Source organism: Prosopis cineraria, unplaced genomic scaffold (genome assembly GCF_029017545.1).
Source record: "Prosopis cineraria cultivar Desert tree isolate PC_DT_omini unplaced genomic scaffold, ASM2901754v1 PC11, whole genome shotgun sequence".
Classification (NCBI taxonomy): domain Eukaryota; kingdom Viridiplantae; phylum Streptophyta; class Magnoliopsida; order Fabales; family Fabaceae; genus Prosopis; species Prosopis cineraria.
In genome coordinates, this window is record NW_026555342.1 from 8105517 (window position 1) to 8124309 (window position 18793).

Consider the following 18793-nt stretch of genomic DNA (forward strand, 5'->3'; position numbering starts at 1 on the left):
GATTATAAACCATATCTGGTGTTTTGTTTTAGTCTTTTACCTTTTGTTCTATTATGCGTTTCCTTTTGTATGATTTTTCTTACTTCAGTGTTTATCCAAAAAACAATTTACATTTCGATAATAAATGTGATGTTAAAAACACTTCTGTAGTCTACCGGATCGCCCATTCGTAATCATTATTATTCAATATTCTTAATTATCGTTAATATATGAACATAATGGCTATTTATTAGTATATTCAATTTTTTTTTTTGTTCTATCCATAGGTCTGAGTCTCACTAACATGATGTTCATAAACATACATATATGCCAAACATTCAAAAAGAAAAAAGGGCCTTTTTCAACTATTATTATTATTATTATTATTATTATTATTATTATTGAATAAAACAGATGAATACATCGAAGTTAAGTGTCCGATCAGCTTGCTAATGGATATCCGCGACTATGGAATTACAAGGGAGAAAAAATATGAAACACGCAACATAAATAAGAATGCTTGACAAGTCCACAATCCTGACCGTGATGAAAATAATCAAAATACACCAAAATCCAAATAACTCCATCCCCAGGCAGGATAACGAAGATGGGGAAATTGATATATAAGCACTCGAACAAACTCAGAACCACTAATAATTATGCCGGAGAGAAGAAATGTGCACTACGGTGGGGAAATCAATGGACTAAATGAATCCCCGAGGCCATGATGAGCTGATGAGCAGGAGAAGGTATATCAGATTTTGCTCAATCCATCAATTCCCAGCATCCCGACTATAATATTGATCAAGTGTCTTGGCTGGTATACGATGAAGAAGCTCACGAGGGAAAATCCGAAGCAAAGTCCACGCAAGATCTAGCGACTGGAAGATGTTGCGGGTGTCATAAGCTCCTTGGGTGACAAACTTCCTTTCAAACTTGTCCAAAAATTCCAGATACAACTGCAAACCAAAAAATATAATCCCATTAATAACACTTCAAGGGAAAACACAACTAACAGAGGAAAGCATGATTAGCAAAATGTCAGAGACCAGATCCTCAGATGAAAGTGCTTCTTCTCCGACCACAGCTTTCATTGCCTGGACGTCCTTTCCGATGGCATAGTTAGCATAGAGCTGAAAATCGAAAATACAAAACCAATTGGATCCGATTTTTATTTTATTTTATTTTATTTTATTGGGTGGGGGTGGTGGGATGCAAAATAGACGACTAGCTGAACGAGACCTGGTTTGACACATCAGAATGATCCCTTCGAGTCATTCCCTCACCAATGGCACTCTGCAAAAGTGATCAATGGCACACCATTAGAGTGTGAATCGCACATTTTGTTTATAAAACAGCAAAAGGATCATTAGACTTGAAATCAAGCAATCCGTAAAATTACCCATGTTTGTACGATAGCAAAATGATCATTGGACTTGAAATCAAAACAATCTGTAAAATTATCATTACCTTCATCAATCGAGACAGCGATGGAAGGACATTGATTGGAGGGTATATCTGGCCAATTCAAAAGAATTTGAAATGTTTAGTTTCAGTCAACAAAATCAACATTACCAATCTAAGCAAGAAAAACCATTCCATCTTAGCATATTTAACTACAAAACCTCAAAATATTCACCAAAGCCGTCAAAGTATAGAAAGAAAATTTGTAAGTGGGGGAAAACTGATAAACTTCTTACATAAAGAATATTAGATTGCTAACTTCTTTCAATAATAACAATAACAGGACACTAGTTCCTATAGTACTAATAATAGTAAGTAATGACATTCAGGGTTAAATAGCATTCTACAACAAATCCCATCTTCTACTTGATCTAGATGATTGATCCAGTACGCTGCAAATATTCATCAAACCCAAACCATAAATCTAATATACCTGTCTATTATACAGCTGCCTGTCAATGTATATCTGCCCCTCAGTAATGTACCCCGTAAGATCAGGAGTGGGATGTGTAATATCTGTACAATAGAAGTTCAAGAAAGATGAACAATTCAGAATTAGAATTGCCCCACACAAGAAAGCCAATAGAGTTTAACAAGTTCCTTGCCATCATTTGGCATTGTTAGAATTGGTATTTGTGTAATGGAGCCTCTTCTCCCCTCAATTCTTCCAGCACGTTCATAAATTGTAGCAAGATCTGTATACATGTAACCAGGATACCCACGCCTTCCTGGTACTTCCTCTCGAGCAGCAGATACCTGTAGGGGATCACAGCAATTAATGCCTCATCTTGTGCAAATTGTTCCAGAAAAACTGGAATATTTATGTGTACTTCTCGAGTACCAAGAGTAAGGCCAAGAGAAGGATAGGCAATGTCTACTATCAATAATTCTTGAACTCAAAATTCATGTAGGCATAAAACATTGAAAATCACAATAGAGGCTGTAACAAATTTCTCATCCTTAATTTTTGGTTCCTTCCTTGTGTAGCGCTTTTTACAATAAATTACAATCCAATCACATTACCTCACGAAGAGCATCAGCATAAGAACTCATATCTGTGAGTATCACGAGAACATGCTTCCCACATTCATATGCCAGGTATTCAGCAGTAGTCAGAGCAATACGAGGAGTGATGATACGCTCTATGGTAGGATCATTTGCCTGTAGTAGATTTCAGCCGAAAATCAAGAAATATTTTCAACCTTCATGCAAGCTATGAGATATTATAAGCAGATGCGCCATTTAAATCTTGATGTTCATGAACAGCAAGCCTCATTTTTAATGAACAAATCTTGTGTTTCTCCAATTACAATAAGCATTTTCAAAATTTTTATTATAATTTAATTTGAAAGACTGCTACTCTCAGATCCTAGAAATGTTATACTCCTTTTCTATAATTTAAAAATGACCTTATTCAAGCTGAACAATTAGTTTCATGGATAATGATGGAACCCTCTATTCTAATAAGCTCTAAACAAGCAAAAAGCCAGAAAATATAGTACAAATGGGGACTGAAAATACTATTGCTGAATGATAAAATTGGATTACAAGGAACATAATGATTCAAGCTAACCCCATCACCCTCATAGACCCATAAACAACCACTTAAGACACAAACCACTCACTAACACACATTATAATAGAAAGAGAAGATGATGAAGAAAGATAATCTCCCTCCACTCCAACATAACATTCGAGAGGCTAGAACTCTCCTCGCCACTCTCAATTTTTCCAAAAGACTCCACAACCCTCCCTCTGCACAAAAGTACACAGTTAGAGTCAAAAAGTAGTCATTACCCCTACCAACACTACCCATATCTTAAAGCTACACCTAAACTGACATTTCATCATTTTAAACCTTGGGATAAACCTCTTGACCACTGGTCTTAGTCTTCTCTAAATCATCTCCCTTCCTAGATTGTCTACCACAGGTGTTATATAATTTTAAATATGACAGTAGTTGGGTATTAAACTAGCCGTTAGGTTAGTTAAGGTATTAGTTGTTATATAAGAGCCTATAAATACTTATTGTATTCTCTCATGCTAAGTCATCAATAACAATGCGTATTATTCAGTGATATTCTTGTCTCTCCATTCCTCTCAATCTCTCTGATTCTCTCATTCTTCCTATTCTTCTCTTTCTTTCCCTCTCTTTCTATCTCTATTAGAATTACAAAGATATAACAAATGAGAAAATAATTAAGATTTAATTAGGGTTTAGATAGATTTAGATATGATTTATGATATAAATACAATTTAGATAGAATTTGATATTTAATTATATTATTATTATAATGAGGATATATATTCATATCATAATAATGCCTACAAATGAGAGGACCTAATTTCAGACTTTGATTTCCAACGAGAATCACATATTTGGATTTGCTCACTTTATCCCTCTGTTTCATTTCTCTATTTCCCCTCTCTTTCTCTCTCTTTCTAATCTAAATTCTATAACAGTGGTATTAGAGGCCTCCTTCCTCAGACTGAAGAGGGTGGGTTTTGATATAGAACAACTTCAATACATTGCTCAACAGTTAGAAGAAATAAGTATTGTATTGCGTCAATTAGAAGAAAGAAATGTTGCATAGCAGGAAACGACACCAACCTTAAAGAAGGAGATAGCTTCCTTGCGGGAAGACTGGGAAGCTATGAAGGAGGTACATAAAGCGCAAGAAGCTTCAACTAATCAAGAAGAAGATAGGTCTTCCTTACCATTAACTCAAGATATGTATCCAGAGCCATAAGAAGGTTCTATCGTTCAAGAAAACAGTGGGTCCTGTTCAACTAGTGTGGAATTTTGAGAGAGGAAAAAATGTATTTCTCATTCATATGTTTTCTAGTATACAAATTGGTCCTATATATACACATCAAGAGAAATGGAACATGATAAATACTAATAATGCCCAGTGAATAATACTAATAAATGCTAATTATTCACAATAATAACAAAACATGCACACACTCCCCCTCTAGTTAGATCATAAATTCTTATCATGTCCAACTTGCTTATACAACTCTCAAATGCAGACTTAATTAATCCCTTGGTTAGCACATCTGTAGCTTGTAACTTCGTGGGCAAGTAGGTCAAACATACAATGCCTCTTTTTACTTTCTCTCTAATAAAATGTCCATCCACTTAAACATATTTAGATCTCTCATGCTATACAAGATTCAACGTCATGCTAATGGCAGCCTTATTATCACAATACAATTTTATTAGTGGACCAATTCTGACCTCTATTTCTTCCATCACCCTTCTCATCCGTAGTTCTATTGTAATTCCTTGAGCTAAAGCTCTCAATTCTAATTTAGCATTGCTTACAACTTTCTGCTTTTGACTTTTCCAAGTCACTAAGTTTCCCACACAAATGAGCAATAGCCAAAGGTGGATTTCTTGTCTCCATATGTTCCCCCCAATCTGCATCTTTATAGATCTCAATTGTCCTTTGATCATGCTTCTTGAATAGCAATCCCTTACCAGGGGTACAATTAAGGTATCTAAGAATCCTATATGCAACTTCTAGGTGTCCCTTCCTTAGATCACACACATATTAACTAGCTACACAAACAACAAAAGCAATATCTAGCTTTTTATGGAATAGATAAATCAACTTTCCAACCAATCTCTGATATCTATCTTTTTTAATGGTTCCTTCTTTTTCCTTGTCTTCTTCAACTTCATCATCAAAGTTGTCTTCTCCTTCTGACTCCACCACACTGCTTCCCTCAAACTTCTTCTTTCTCAAGACCACAATAGGAGTTTCCTTAAGTTTACAACCTAACATGCCAATTTCCTTGAGAAGATCAAGTGTATACTTCCTCTAAGGTATATATATGCCTCGTTTTGACCTAGTAACTTCCATCCTGATAAAATATTTCAAGATCCCGAGATCCTTAGCTTTAAATTCCTCACCAAGGACAGTCTTTATCCTTCCTATTTCCTCAGCATGATCTCCTGTAAGAACTATATCATCTACATACACAATAAGGATGCACTTCTTATAGCTCTCTCAGCCTTAAAAAACATCATATGATTAGATAATCCTTGTTTGTAACCTTCTAACTTTAAAACCTTTGAGAATCTCTCAAACCATGCTCTAGGTAATTTTTTCAAGCCATACAGGGATTTCTTCAGCCAACATACTTTGTTACTTCTGCCTCCATCAAACCCAAGAGGTAGAGTCATGTAGACTTCTTCCTTCAATTCTCCATTTAGAAAAGTATTATTGATATCTAGTTAATAAAAAGGCCATTCAAGGTTAGCTGCCACTAACAATAGAATTCTACTAGTGTTTAGTATTGCCACTGGCATAAAAGTCTCTTTATAGTCCATATCATATGCCTGGATGAAACCCCCTGCCACTAACCGTGCCTTTAACTAGTCCAGTGTGTTGGCCAAAAAAAAAAACTTGTCAAGTGTGCTGTTAGCCTTATACTTAAGGGTAAAGACTCACTTATAACTAATTAGTTTCTTAACCCTAGGTCTATCAACAATCACCCATATTCCATTTTTTTCCAAAGCTCGCATTTCCTCCATAACTAAATTTCTCCATTCTGATATTTCCAATCCCTCTTGGATGTTGTTAGGAAAAATAACTTCATCCAAATTAGTGATGAAGGCCCAGTAACTAAGAGAGAGATCCTTGTAGGATACATGCTTCGAAATCGGATGCATAGTACAAGACTGAGGTTGTTTTTAGATAGCAATAGGTAGATTAACATCAGCAAATTCACTTCCTTGTTCTGAATCATCTAGCTCACTGGATGGATTAGTCCTCGGTACTTCAACTTTAACAACTACCTCTGGTTTTAACTCTCTTGATGCCTCAAGTACAAGTTTTTCACTATCTTTTGATTTCTTCTTTCAAGTATAAACCAACAACTCTCCCTTTAGTGGTCTTTCCACATCTCCCTCTTTTTTATTGTTTTCCTCAAACTTTGGCACAAGAAAAGAGGCTGGTGAAGGTGGGGTGCTGGACCGAAAAAATGGTGGCGTGATGGTTCTAGTAAAGGAGGTAATGACTCAAGAAGTACATATTCTGTGTTAGGTTTTGGTTCCCAAGTCTGAGATTCACCTATACTCTCTCCTTGAATTGAATAATTGGAATAAAAAGGAGTTTTTTCATGGAAGGTAACAGCGAGGCTTACAAGAATGTGTTTAGAAACAAAATCAAAACATTTGTATCCTTTCTGAGTAGGAGAATAACCAAGAAAGATGCACTTGATAGCTCGAGGTTTACTACTTTGGTGGATATGAACAAACGTTGTGCAACCAAACACACAAAGCGAAAGTTTGATTCCAATGTGAGATGTAGGCAAAACACTTTGCAATTAGTTGAGAGGAGATTCAAAGGCTAAGATTCGACTAGGCATTCGATTGATGAGATAGGTCGTAGTTAAAATTGCATCCCCACAATAAAACTTTGGTACATTACAAGTGAACATGAGTGCTCTTGCAACTTCAAGAATATGTCTATTTTTTCTTTCTACAACCCCATTTTGTTAGGGAGCATGAGCACAAGCACTTGTATGGACAATACCATGTATTTAGAGAAAATTACTCAAAGACTGGTTGAAGTACTCAGTACCATTGTCAGCGTGTAAGACTTGGATGCTAGCGTTGAACTGGTTTTTGATCATAGTGAAAAAACTCATGAATGCGGATACAGCCTCAGACTTGTTTTTTAAAAGATAAACCTAACAAACACAAGTATGATCATCAATGAAGGAAATGAACCATTTTGTTTAAGTACGATTTGGAGGGGAAGATGGGCCCCACAAGTCACAATGAATGGTTGTAAAAGGTCTGATGTGTATGTGTTTGGTTCTAGGAAAGGAAGTTCAATGGTGTTTGGTAAGTTCACACACTTCACATTGGATATAACTATCATTCAAGTTCAGGCATAAGGTTGGAAACAATCACTGAAAGAAACGAAGTTAAGAAGACACATCCTTTTATGCCATAACATAAAATCAGTAACTTTAGAGGTGGATACAGAATTAACAATAATAAGTGAGTTACCCGCTCAAGTGACAACTTCAAAATAATAGAGCCCCTCATACTCCTTGGCACTGCCGATTATCCCACCAGATGAGATCCTGAAACACACAATGTAACAGGAAAAATTTAGCAAAATAATTTAAGTGCTTGGTCAATTAACTAATTGAAAGTAAATTGCAATCAGGTTTTGGCATGTGAAGGACAAATTCTAAAACAATAGAATCTGATACACGGACACTCCTGTAAGAATCACAGACACGCCAAAATAGGTGCTGTGTCCGTGTAGGATTTGTATTCGACACGAACACGCATCCTAAAAGCGGGTGCGCGATTTTATTTTATTTTTTTTTTGATACGGTCGGACATAAGCAAGTCCAAGTGGAAATAAGAAGTTGCATTTTGGCATCTTTTTCCCAAAACCAGATGCCCTACTTGGTTGACTCTATAACTTTCCCAATTCCCTCACAGCCTCACCTAACTTGTAGAAGGTCTTTGGCTTTGAATCTGATCTGAGAGTTTGTCGACCATTACTAAAGCAACACCACCGATCAACTCACCGATGCCTCCCATGTCTTCTTGCCTTGTTCGATTGGGATATTCAAGTTTTCAAGCCTGCATCGAGCCGTCAACTAAAACACAGTTAGCTCATCCTACTATTATAAGTTTTCAAGTCTTCTTCCCTCTAGCTTATGGCTTCGAGCCTTCAACAGTTTGACCTTCTCTACCTTACTTTGTGATCGTCATCGTCACTCATCCTGTCAATTGGTGCAATCGGTGTCGCTCTACCAATCCTCCTCAGTCAGTGTGTCTCTCCCCTTCCTCAGCCAGTCAAGTAAGTCAACATAGCTTGCACTTACATTTAAAAGAAGAACACTGACACTGTGCTTTCTAATCGTGTAAAATGGAAACACGTAACAAGTAGTGCTTTCTGAAAGTAAATTGGTCTGTGCTTTCTTGCATGCCCACAGCTTGCATTTACATTTAGATAAAATTTATTCGTGCTAAATTTTTATTAGCTCTCCTCATGTTAAAATAGTATGAAATTATTTACAATTTTTCAATATAAATTAGTTTGGAAATGCCTTCTAATTTTAGACAATGCAGTAGTTCAAAGAGTGTGAATTAATTTATAGGAGAATTAATTTAAATTGATCATTATCTTTTGTCATTTGATAGTGCTCAATTGCTTAACTACTTATAGTATTGAAAATATATGCGTATCTAAACATTTAATAGTTAATTATTTATATAGCCTTACCCATGTCCTAAAATTTTTGAAAATTGCCATGTACACGTATCATGCGTACCATATCCAATACTTATACCCATATTCCGGCCAACGGTACTACGGAGCCATCTGCAATTTTCACTTTAACATTTCCAACACATGGGGTGTAAGTGGTGAAAATTGATGACAATTAATCATATGGTCGAATGCCTTAGAATCCATAATCCACACCACTGTACTTCGAGTCGTCCTTAAAGCTTGAAGAAATGACTCCCTTTCTGCCTCTAATGCCATAGGTGCAGATCTGGAAAAATCATGCACGACACTGCATAGGAGTATCCATAGCACCACTCCTAGCATTTCAAATAGGGGAAAAACTTTATGATAGACTGAAACTAGAAGCCACAGTCCAAGAGCTGATTAGAACCCTTGAAACGGACTCTTAAGCACACTGTAGGAAAAACCAAAATGTGAGGGAAGAGTACCTAGATGTGGAACATGCTGTGATCGTGCCAAAAAAAGAGGTCATTGTCGGAACAAGGTGTCACGACCTAAACAAAGGTGACACACACCCCCACGCGAGCAAACTTCAAGCAGCACATGTGGTCCACATCCACCTGCAATGACCATGTCCTCCGAAGAGTTCGCCGATCGAAGCCTTCTAAACACACCTAGGGGGCAGTAAGAGCCACAATGGTCTTGAACAACACACATCACAGCCTTAATATGTTGTACAGAATCCCTTACACAGGCTATAGCCCAAAGAAACCCTAAGAAGTATTTTGGATCGTTTGCTCTAATATCATGTGGAATTTTGAGAGAAGAAAAAAAATGTATTTCTTGTTCATATGTTTTCTAATGTACAAACTAGTCCTATATACACATCAAGAGAGATAAAACCTGATAAATACTAATAAAGCCTAATGAATAAAGCTAATAAATGCTAATTATTCACAATAATGACATAATATTCCCACATCTAGCAACCAAGAAAATTGTGACGATGTCATCGAGAAGAGCCAAGAACTCCAAGTAGTTGATGGTTATGTCAACACAAATTCCTTCAATCATAAGTCTTAAGATTCTTTCATAGTTAGTGGTTGCAGTCTGCCATCTTTTCTAAGTTCTACATTAATGCATGTTCTCCAATCTCAATCACCGTTACCCTTTACTTCGTTGATAAGAACGTATATCTCTGCTTCCTCCTTGCCACGGGTGCTTGTTCTCATTCTGACTTAGTTCAAAGGCAATTTAATTAGGATGCTTAAGAGGTCTAGTTTCATACAATTTTCTATGTACTTGACCCTTGAGAGCCAAGGCCTTTTAAAGGAGGGGTATTGTTATATAATCATAATAAATAAGAAAATAATTAAGACTTAATTAGAGTGTAAATGAATTTAGATTATTTAACTGGATTTAGAAGTGATTTATGATTTAAATAGGATTTAGATAGAATTTCATATTTAATTATATTATTTTTATCAAAATATTTAATTATATTATTATTATTATATTAGTTGGATTTGGATAAGATTAGGATATATATTGATATGATAATAATGCTTATATATGAGAGGACCTAATTTTAGACTTTGATTTCCAATGAGAATTACATATTCGGATTTGTTCTCTTTATCTCTCTATTTCATCTCTCTATTTCCCCTCTCTTTCCAATCTAAATTCTATAACAATAGGCCTTAGAAAATGACATCCAAATCTTTTGAGAATCATCAGCTTTATGAGAGATACATATTGCCATTATAAGATTGCACTTATTTAAGCAAAAGCACCGCTTACTAGATGGTATTAGTGCAAAGTAAATGATATTCTTCTTTCCAGTAAATCATACAAAATAATCACACAAAAGAAATCAGGAGGAAGAAAGAGAATAGGGAGGAGTAAAAGTAGGCAAACATACTAATTTAAAAGATTACCAAATTAAGAAAAAGTGTCACTCTCTCCATTGAGCCATTCTCCTCAAAGTCTCGCTTAAAAAACTGTGCAGTCTCCATGTTAACTCCCATAGCTGCAAAGTGGCAAAATTGTCCTCTTCCCCACCCTGTATAGAGATTATTTTCTCAAAGAATACCGCCTTAATGTAAGAGTATCAAGATCATGGGTTTAACTAATCTAATAAACAGAACACACTGTTATTAATCTATAGCTATAGCCAACAAGAATTACAACATGTGTCAGCAATAAAAGTACAAAACAATAAGCTTAATTATTTCAAATCTTTTTTACTTTCTTTATTATAGGAGTTTCAAGAATTAAAAAAACACAAAAAAATCCTAGCCTTTTATTATTCACGTTGTTACAGCAAAGATCCACAAGACCTGAGACATGGAGGAAGGGAAAATGAAAGAGGTTGAACCAAAGGACCTTAAGCTCACCTCACAAGTATTTAAAAAGCAAATAAGAAATATTTACACTGCATCAACAATATCTTAACCATACATCATGTCGCCCAAAGCATTTAAAATATTGATGACATGCCACAAAATACATTAACTATACCTCAAGAAGATTATTACATTTTTCCAATCGCTTGACTAAGCCAGCCTGACGACATATCTGAGCAGCAATCTCATTATGGGGAAGACCAGCAGCTGAGAAAAGAGGAATCTTTTGACCTCTAGCAATAGAATTCATGACATCGATTGTGGATATTCCTGTCTGTATCATCTCCTCTGGATAGGTTCTCTCGCTAGGGTTGATGGAGCTTCCTGAATTTAGGGGCATTATTAGAAAAATTAAAAGACAAACAAGCATACGAATAGAAAGCACCAAAGTAACATGTGGAAATGAATTAATTAGGAATTAATTAAGGGTTGTTTACTCCAAATTTTAAGGAATATTATCATATGAGATTGTGGGAGTAAATGAGTTTTTTTTTATTTACTATTTCCTTTATTATTTCCCTGTACAGTCAGCATGTAACTCATATATATATATATATACACACACTTATCTCTCTAATAGTTGAATAAGAACGTACGCTTCTAATCCAATTACTTTATGGTATCAGAGCTGGTTGACTCTGACCTAGAAACCAAACATGATAATATTCAGCCAGAGGGAGGTCTCAATCGAGCAGCCTAAGATTGTCTTCCATGGGTTCCGGCGCCGAGATTCCTCTAAAACATATCCACAATGGAACTCCTCACGGGCTGAGTTCTGCTAAAGGATTACCTCTTATTTTGTCCAACAAGTTTAACGGACAGAACTACCATGAGTGGGCCCAAGCTATTCAGCTTGCTGTTGGTGGTCATGACAAACTAGGCTTCATCACAAGCGGTTCCAAGGCACCTGAAGAATCAGACATGAAGGCAAGGCTAAAGTGGGAGACTGAGAACTCGATAGTGGCTTCGTGGTTGGTCACGACTATAACTCCATAGGTTTGACACTCATTCATGTTCTTGCCATTAGTAAAGGACATCTGGGATGCTATTCAAGAATCATACTCAAATGGTGAGGATGCTACTCGAATATATGATCTGAAAATTAAAAGTTGGCAGACTAAACAATGTGAACGTGATCTTCAAGAGTTCTGGTTGGAATTAGTTTCAATATGGCAGGAGCTTGACCTCAACATAGATAAGGAATGGTCTTGTGCTCGTGATGCTGCAAGGTATGAAAAACGAATTGAAGATGAGCATGTATTTCAGTTCTTGGCAGGCCTTCATCCTTCTTTAGATGATGTTCGTAACAGAATCTTGGCTCGTTCACCATTACCTCTCCTCAAGATGCTTTTAGAGAAGTTCATAGAGAGACTTCTCACTAAAAGGTGATGCTTATTGACCCTACTCCAATATTTTCATCTAAATCCTCTGCTCTACTATGCAAGAACCTTGATCAAGGTATGAAGGTGACAAAAGGAAAACTATTGTGTGATCACCGTAAAAAGATGGGACACATGAAAGACAAAGACAAGTGTTAGGATCCTCATGGGAAACCCGCTCACTGGAAACCACACAAAGGGAAGGCATATGGATATCAAGAAGCTCCTGAAAGTGAACTAGACAAATCAAGTTCTATTCCTACAATTGATAAAGACTAGTTTACCAAACTGCTGGAGATGTCAAATACTTTACAACGTTCTGAGCAACCATCTCAGCCCTCACATACTACTGCGGCTAAATAAGGTAATAACCATTATGCCTTGAGTGCTTCTTTCCATAAGTCCCATTGGATTGTTGACTCTGGAGCATTAGACCTCATGACTACAAACTCTACATTATTCACATCATATTTTCCATGTATTAGGCATGAGAAAATTGCTACTACTAATGGAACGTCCTCTTCTATTGTTGGAAAGGGAAGCATTACTATCTGATTTTTTACATTTGGATTCAGTACTCTATGTTTCCTACCTACCCTATAGTCTACTATCTATAAGCAAGTTGACTAAGTATGCCCACTATAATGCTCACTTCTTCTCTACTAATTGTATTTTCCAAGATCTCTTGTTGAGGAAGGGGATTGGTAGTGCTAAGAAGTGTGATGATCTATACTATCTCGATGAATCAACTGTGAGTAGTCTCTAATCTCAAATTCAGTATAATCTTATGTCTACCTCTAAAAATAATGATCTTTCATTATGGCATAAAAGAATGGTACATCCCAATGTTTAGTATTTAAGTCGCTTGTTTCCTTATATTTCATCAAATAAAATTTCTAATTCTCATTGTGACACTTGTGAATTAGCTAAACACCATCGTTCTTCTTTCCCACGTGCTGAACCTCAAACCCTTTTTCTATTATTCATAGTGACACATGGGGTCCTTCACATATTCCGAACCCAACTCAAGCCAAATGGTTTGTTACCTTTATAGATGATCACACTCATATATGCTAGGTTTATTTACTAAGAGAGAAATCTGAAGTGCCATTTATATTCATAGAATTATACACCATGGTTCTTAACCAATTTCACAACTCTATCAAAATTCTTTAAATGAATAACAATACTGAATACCTGAACAGGACTATGAGTAATTTTTTGAAAACAAAGGGCATAGTTCATAAAACTTCTTGTGCCAATACCCCTCAACAAAATGGGATTGCTGAACGTAAAAATAAACACTTACAAGAAGTGGCCCATGCTCTTATGTTTACCACTCATATGCCAACATATTTTTTGGGCAATACCATCCTTGCTGCCACTTACCTCATAAATCAAATGCCAACCAAAATTTTATCCTATGCCAACCAAAATTTTATCCTATGCCACACCACTCAATTGCCTTCATGAAGTTCATTCTTTACAACACGTTGAAGCTAATCTCCTGTTAAAAGTATTCAGGTGTTCAGCTTTTATCCACCTCCACTCCGCTTCTAAACTTGAACCCAAGGCTGTCAAATGTGTGTTCATTAGTTATTCTTCATCTCAAAAAGGTTATAAATGTTTTGACCCCTCTTCCCAACGTCTCTTTGTTAGTCATGATGTTACCTTCTCTGAAAATGAACCTTTTTATTCTACAACTTCAACTTAAGGGGAGACTTAGAGTGAATTTCAGTCGTTTTTCAAGCATTATCCTGTTCGTTCTATTGAACTAGTGTCTATTCCTGATTCGTTTATTGAACTAGCGTCAATCCCTGACTCTTTTATTCCAAGAGCAAAAGAAAATGCAGGTGCAAAGGACAACAGGGACACAAGTGCCACGGGACGAGATCATAACATAAAAACGGAAGAAGAAGCAAAGCACTAAACCCTCCCCACTTGAGGCAGTCCTTGATTCGGGACCAATAAGAGGTACTATAGAAGGAAATGAGAATGTAACCAAAATTGTGGAAATGGATGATGATGACAGGGAGGAATCTAAGAGTGATCTAAACTTGCCTATTGCACTCAGGAAGAAATCCAGGTCTTGTACACAGTATCCTATTCAAAAATATATCATATAAAGCATTATCTCCCACACATCAAGCCTTCATTGCCAATATAGATGCGGTTAGTATCCCAAATAACATTCAAGAGGCCCTGAAATCATCGGGGTGGAGAGAAGCCGTCTAGGAAGAGATGAAAGCATTGGAGGAAAATGGGACCTAGGAAGTTGCAGATAAACCGAAGAACAAGAAACTTGTAAGCTGCAAACAGATGTTCAACCCAAAATACAAAGCTGATGGGAGTCTTGAAAAATGAAGGCTCGTTTAGTAGCCAAAAGGTTGACATAAGCATTGACTACCAAGAAACCTTTGCACTAGTTGCCAAGTTAAACACCATTCGGGTGTTATTATTTATAGCAGCCAACCTTGATTGGCCTTTGCATCAATTGGATATCAAGAATGCTTTCTTGAACGGAGACTTGAAAGAGGAAGTGTAAATGACTCTACCTCCAAGTTTTGATCAAGGAAGAGGTGATCAAGTGTGCAATCTAAAGAAGTCCTTATATGGACTAAAGCAGTCACCGAGAGCGTGGTTCAATAGATTTTCACAAGTCTGGAAGTTTTAGGGCTATAACCAAGGATTATCAAAGCACACAATGTTTCTCAAAATAGAGGAAGGTAAGAGATGTGTTCTCATTGTATATGTTGATGATATAATTCTTTTGGGTGATCACAGTGACGAAATCATGAGAATCAAGGAGGTTTTGAATTAGGAATTCAAGGTTAAGGACCTAGGAAAGTTGAAGTATTTCTTGGGAATGAAAGTTGCAAAATCAAAACAACGTCCCAATGAAAATATATACCTGATCTCTTAAAGGAGATAGGCATGTTGAGGTGTAAACCTATTGAGACACCCATTGTCATTCTAAAGAAAAGATATAAAACCAAGACAGAAGGAGAAAACTCTGATACAGAAGTTGAGCTAGTTAAAGAAGAGGAGGATGAGGAAAAAGATAAATTAGCTAATAAAAAGAGATATCAAAGGCTTGTGGGGAAATTTATCTACCTCTCTCTCACACGACCTAACATAGCATTTACAATAAGTATAGCTGGTCAATATATGTGTGAACCAAAGGAAAAACACATGGAGGCAGCATACAAAATTCTGAGATACCTGATAGGTACCCCTGGAAAGGTTTGTCATTTCAAAAACATAAACGAAGAACTATGAAAGTATACACTAATGCAAATTGTGGTGGACATCACCCAGACAAAAAGTCTACTTCTGGTTATCATTCATTTGTATGGGAAAATCTAGTTACATGGAAAAGTCAGAAGCAAAGAGTTGTCTCCAAAATTAGTGCTGAATCTGAGTAAAGGGCACTGGCACAAGGCAAAATGGAAGAAATATGGTTAAAAAAGGTACTTGAAGAAATTCATGTCAAGTTAAACCTACTACTGAAGTTGTATTATGATAACAAGGCAGCCATAAGTATAGCCTTAAATCCGGTATAGCATGAAAGGTTGAAGCACGTAGAAATCAACAGGCACTTCATTAGGGAGAAGGTGAAAGATGGGATCATTTACTTGACCTTCCTGCCAACAAATCTCAATGCAGCTGATGCATTGACCAAGGGGTTACATAAGCCCGCTTTTGAGAATTGCATAAGCAAGTTGGACATGATTAGCATCTATGATCCAACTTGAGTGAGAGTGTGGAATAGAATTAATTAGAAATTAATTAAGGGTTATTTACTTCAGATTTTTAGAGATATTATCAGATGAGATTGTGAGAGTAAATGAGTGTTTTATTTTATTTATTATTTCCTTTATTATTGCCCTGTACAATCAGCATGTAACTCTAGTATATATCTCCCTAATAGTGGAATAAGAACGTACACTTCTAATCCAATTACTTCATAACAAGTAATTGATCATGTGAGTAACTCAGATTACCTGATATATCCAAGTATGCCTCAGGCAAAATGGGAGGACCATTATCAATTGGTTTTCCAGAACCATTAAATATGCGCCCTAGCATGTCCAGTGAGACAGGAGTTTTCAACACCTGAAAAGAGAAAAGGCATGAATGATTCCATTTTCATCATAGGTTACTGTAGAAGAAAATGTGTGCTTACATTGAAGTGCATTCATATTATATATGTGCTTTTTTTAAAAAAAAAGGAAACAGGATCATATCATTACTCCTTACTACACAAAACATTTACAAAAAAGAAGACTTGCATATCAGCAGCATCCAACTCGTCTCAACTAAACAGTGGATGATCAAAAGAATGGTAATCATAGTTCTGCAAATGAGATAATCTAGCCAAAAAATAGCTTCCCTATTTTCTTCTCTATACACAAAGTTAAACTTAAGATGCTGATTCCTGTACAAAAGCCTTCTAGTTGAATCAATAACATCTTGAAAGGGATGATAAGCATGGTTGTCCCTTGTAATTGTTGATATAGCACCAGCACAACCACGAAAAACCTCCACAAACTTGTACCCTTTCATCCAACATAATTCAAAACCTTCAAAAATTTCTAAAATATGGGCCTCTGAATAATACATAAAATAGTGAGAGCAAATAATTCATACCTCTCCAGTAAATTGTACAGTTGTAAATTTATTGTCAATCCCAGATGTACCTTCAAAGACCTGACAAGTACTTCAAAAAGGTGAGTAAACTTTGAATCGTTAATGATATTAGCAGCAAAAGGCAAAAATAAACCATGAACAAATCATTTGCTGATAGAACAATACAAAAATGCCAACAAAGGGGGAAGTGCACCCAATTAAGTCATTCTACAACGAACAAAAAATGACTCACAGATATTGAGAAAACAGAGGATCTTGGAATACTTTAGCAAACTACAAGTTATCAAGTCAAGATGCAAAAAAATAAGAATCCCTAGAGACTTTTTAAAAACTATTCTGTCAAGAGAAACGTGTGTTCATTATGGATTCCATAAGCATTCACCTGTACAACAGCCTTTTCACCATCAACTTCTAAAACTTGCCCACGGCGAGTAGTTCCATCTCCTAAACGAATATTAACTATCTCTTGATACTTAGGGCCCTGAAGCAGTTGAAGTTTAGAATTTAGTAATGAACACAGAAAGTAAGATCATTATTGACAAAGATCCACAATTAGAACACGCAATGAGCATGGGAGAAGTACATGTTCATTACCTTAACTTTATCAAGAATGACTAACGGTCCAGCAACTCCAGATACAGTTCTATATTCTGCACAGAAAATAAATAGAACGTCACAATTTATCAATGTTGATTGATCCATATCCGACCAAGATGACATTTTTCATAAAGCCTAGCATTAAATATCATTTCGGATTTAGCCAAGGACTAGTTCAAAATTAAAGAGAGAAGTACATACCCATTCCTATTTCCAAGGTTCCTTCATCCATACCGTGATTGTTCTCCGCAGCACCCATCTTTTAGCTTCAAACAAGCAGACAAAAAAAAAGTACAGTAATCAATATATGCCAATCCATATATACAAATGAAAACTAATATTAAAACGGCAACAGCTCTGTTACGATTTAAGGCGGAAAAAAGAGAAGCTATGTTGCTAAACCAGCTGAAGAATTAGAATTTAGAAACGCTAGCGTACAACCAAAGTGGAATAATCCATAAACTATCTTCTTATTTACATATCACTCCATCTCCCATATTACCGAGTGAGATAAAATGGAGAGCGCAAACTGGATTAGAAAGCCTTAACTGGCTCAATCCAAGTCAGTCACTGGAGAATTAAGCTATTGAACTGAGTAAAACTGCCACATTATCTCTTCAATTTCGCCAAACTCAATTTTATTTCACTCCATTATTGACCAGATTCTGATTTACTGGCCCAAGAAAAAGCCTTGTTCAAAATTCACAATACAAAAAAAAAAATGAGACTATAAACTCGGCAAGAGACGAAATAACGAGATCAGGGAACATTAAATTTGACGAGAAATCCACCAATAAAAACACTAACTTCCAATCAAAACCAAAATCGAAATGAAAGAACTGAAACTGGGTGCAATTAAGCGCATGAAGCTGTTTGGAAAGTCATCTTACAGTATCAGAAAAGGGGACTCAACAACAGAAAGGCTTCCCTGTTTTTCTGATCTGACGAGGAATATGATGAAGGACGGGAGTGGAAGGGAGATCAAAAATCAACAACAAAAAATAATAAAATAATTTGTCAACTAACATGTAAATCAATCCATATATCATTAATATATACAGTAAAAAGTTAAAAAAATTAAGGAAAA

General features: G+C 36.1%; 1 pseudogene; it reads right to left on the reverse strand.

Moving 5' to 3' along the window:
• Positions 1-347: 347 nt before the first annotated feature.
• On the reverse strand, positions 348-18743 carry LOC129285508 (V-type proton ATPase subunit B 1-like; annotated as a pseudogene).
• Positions 18744-18793: the final 50 nt, after the last annotated feature.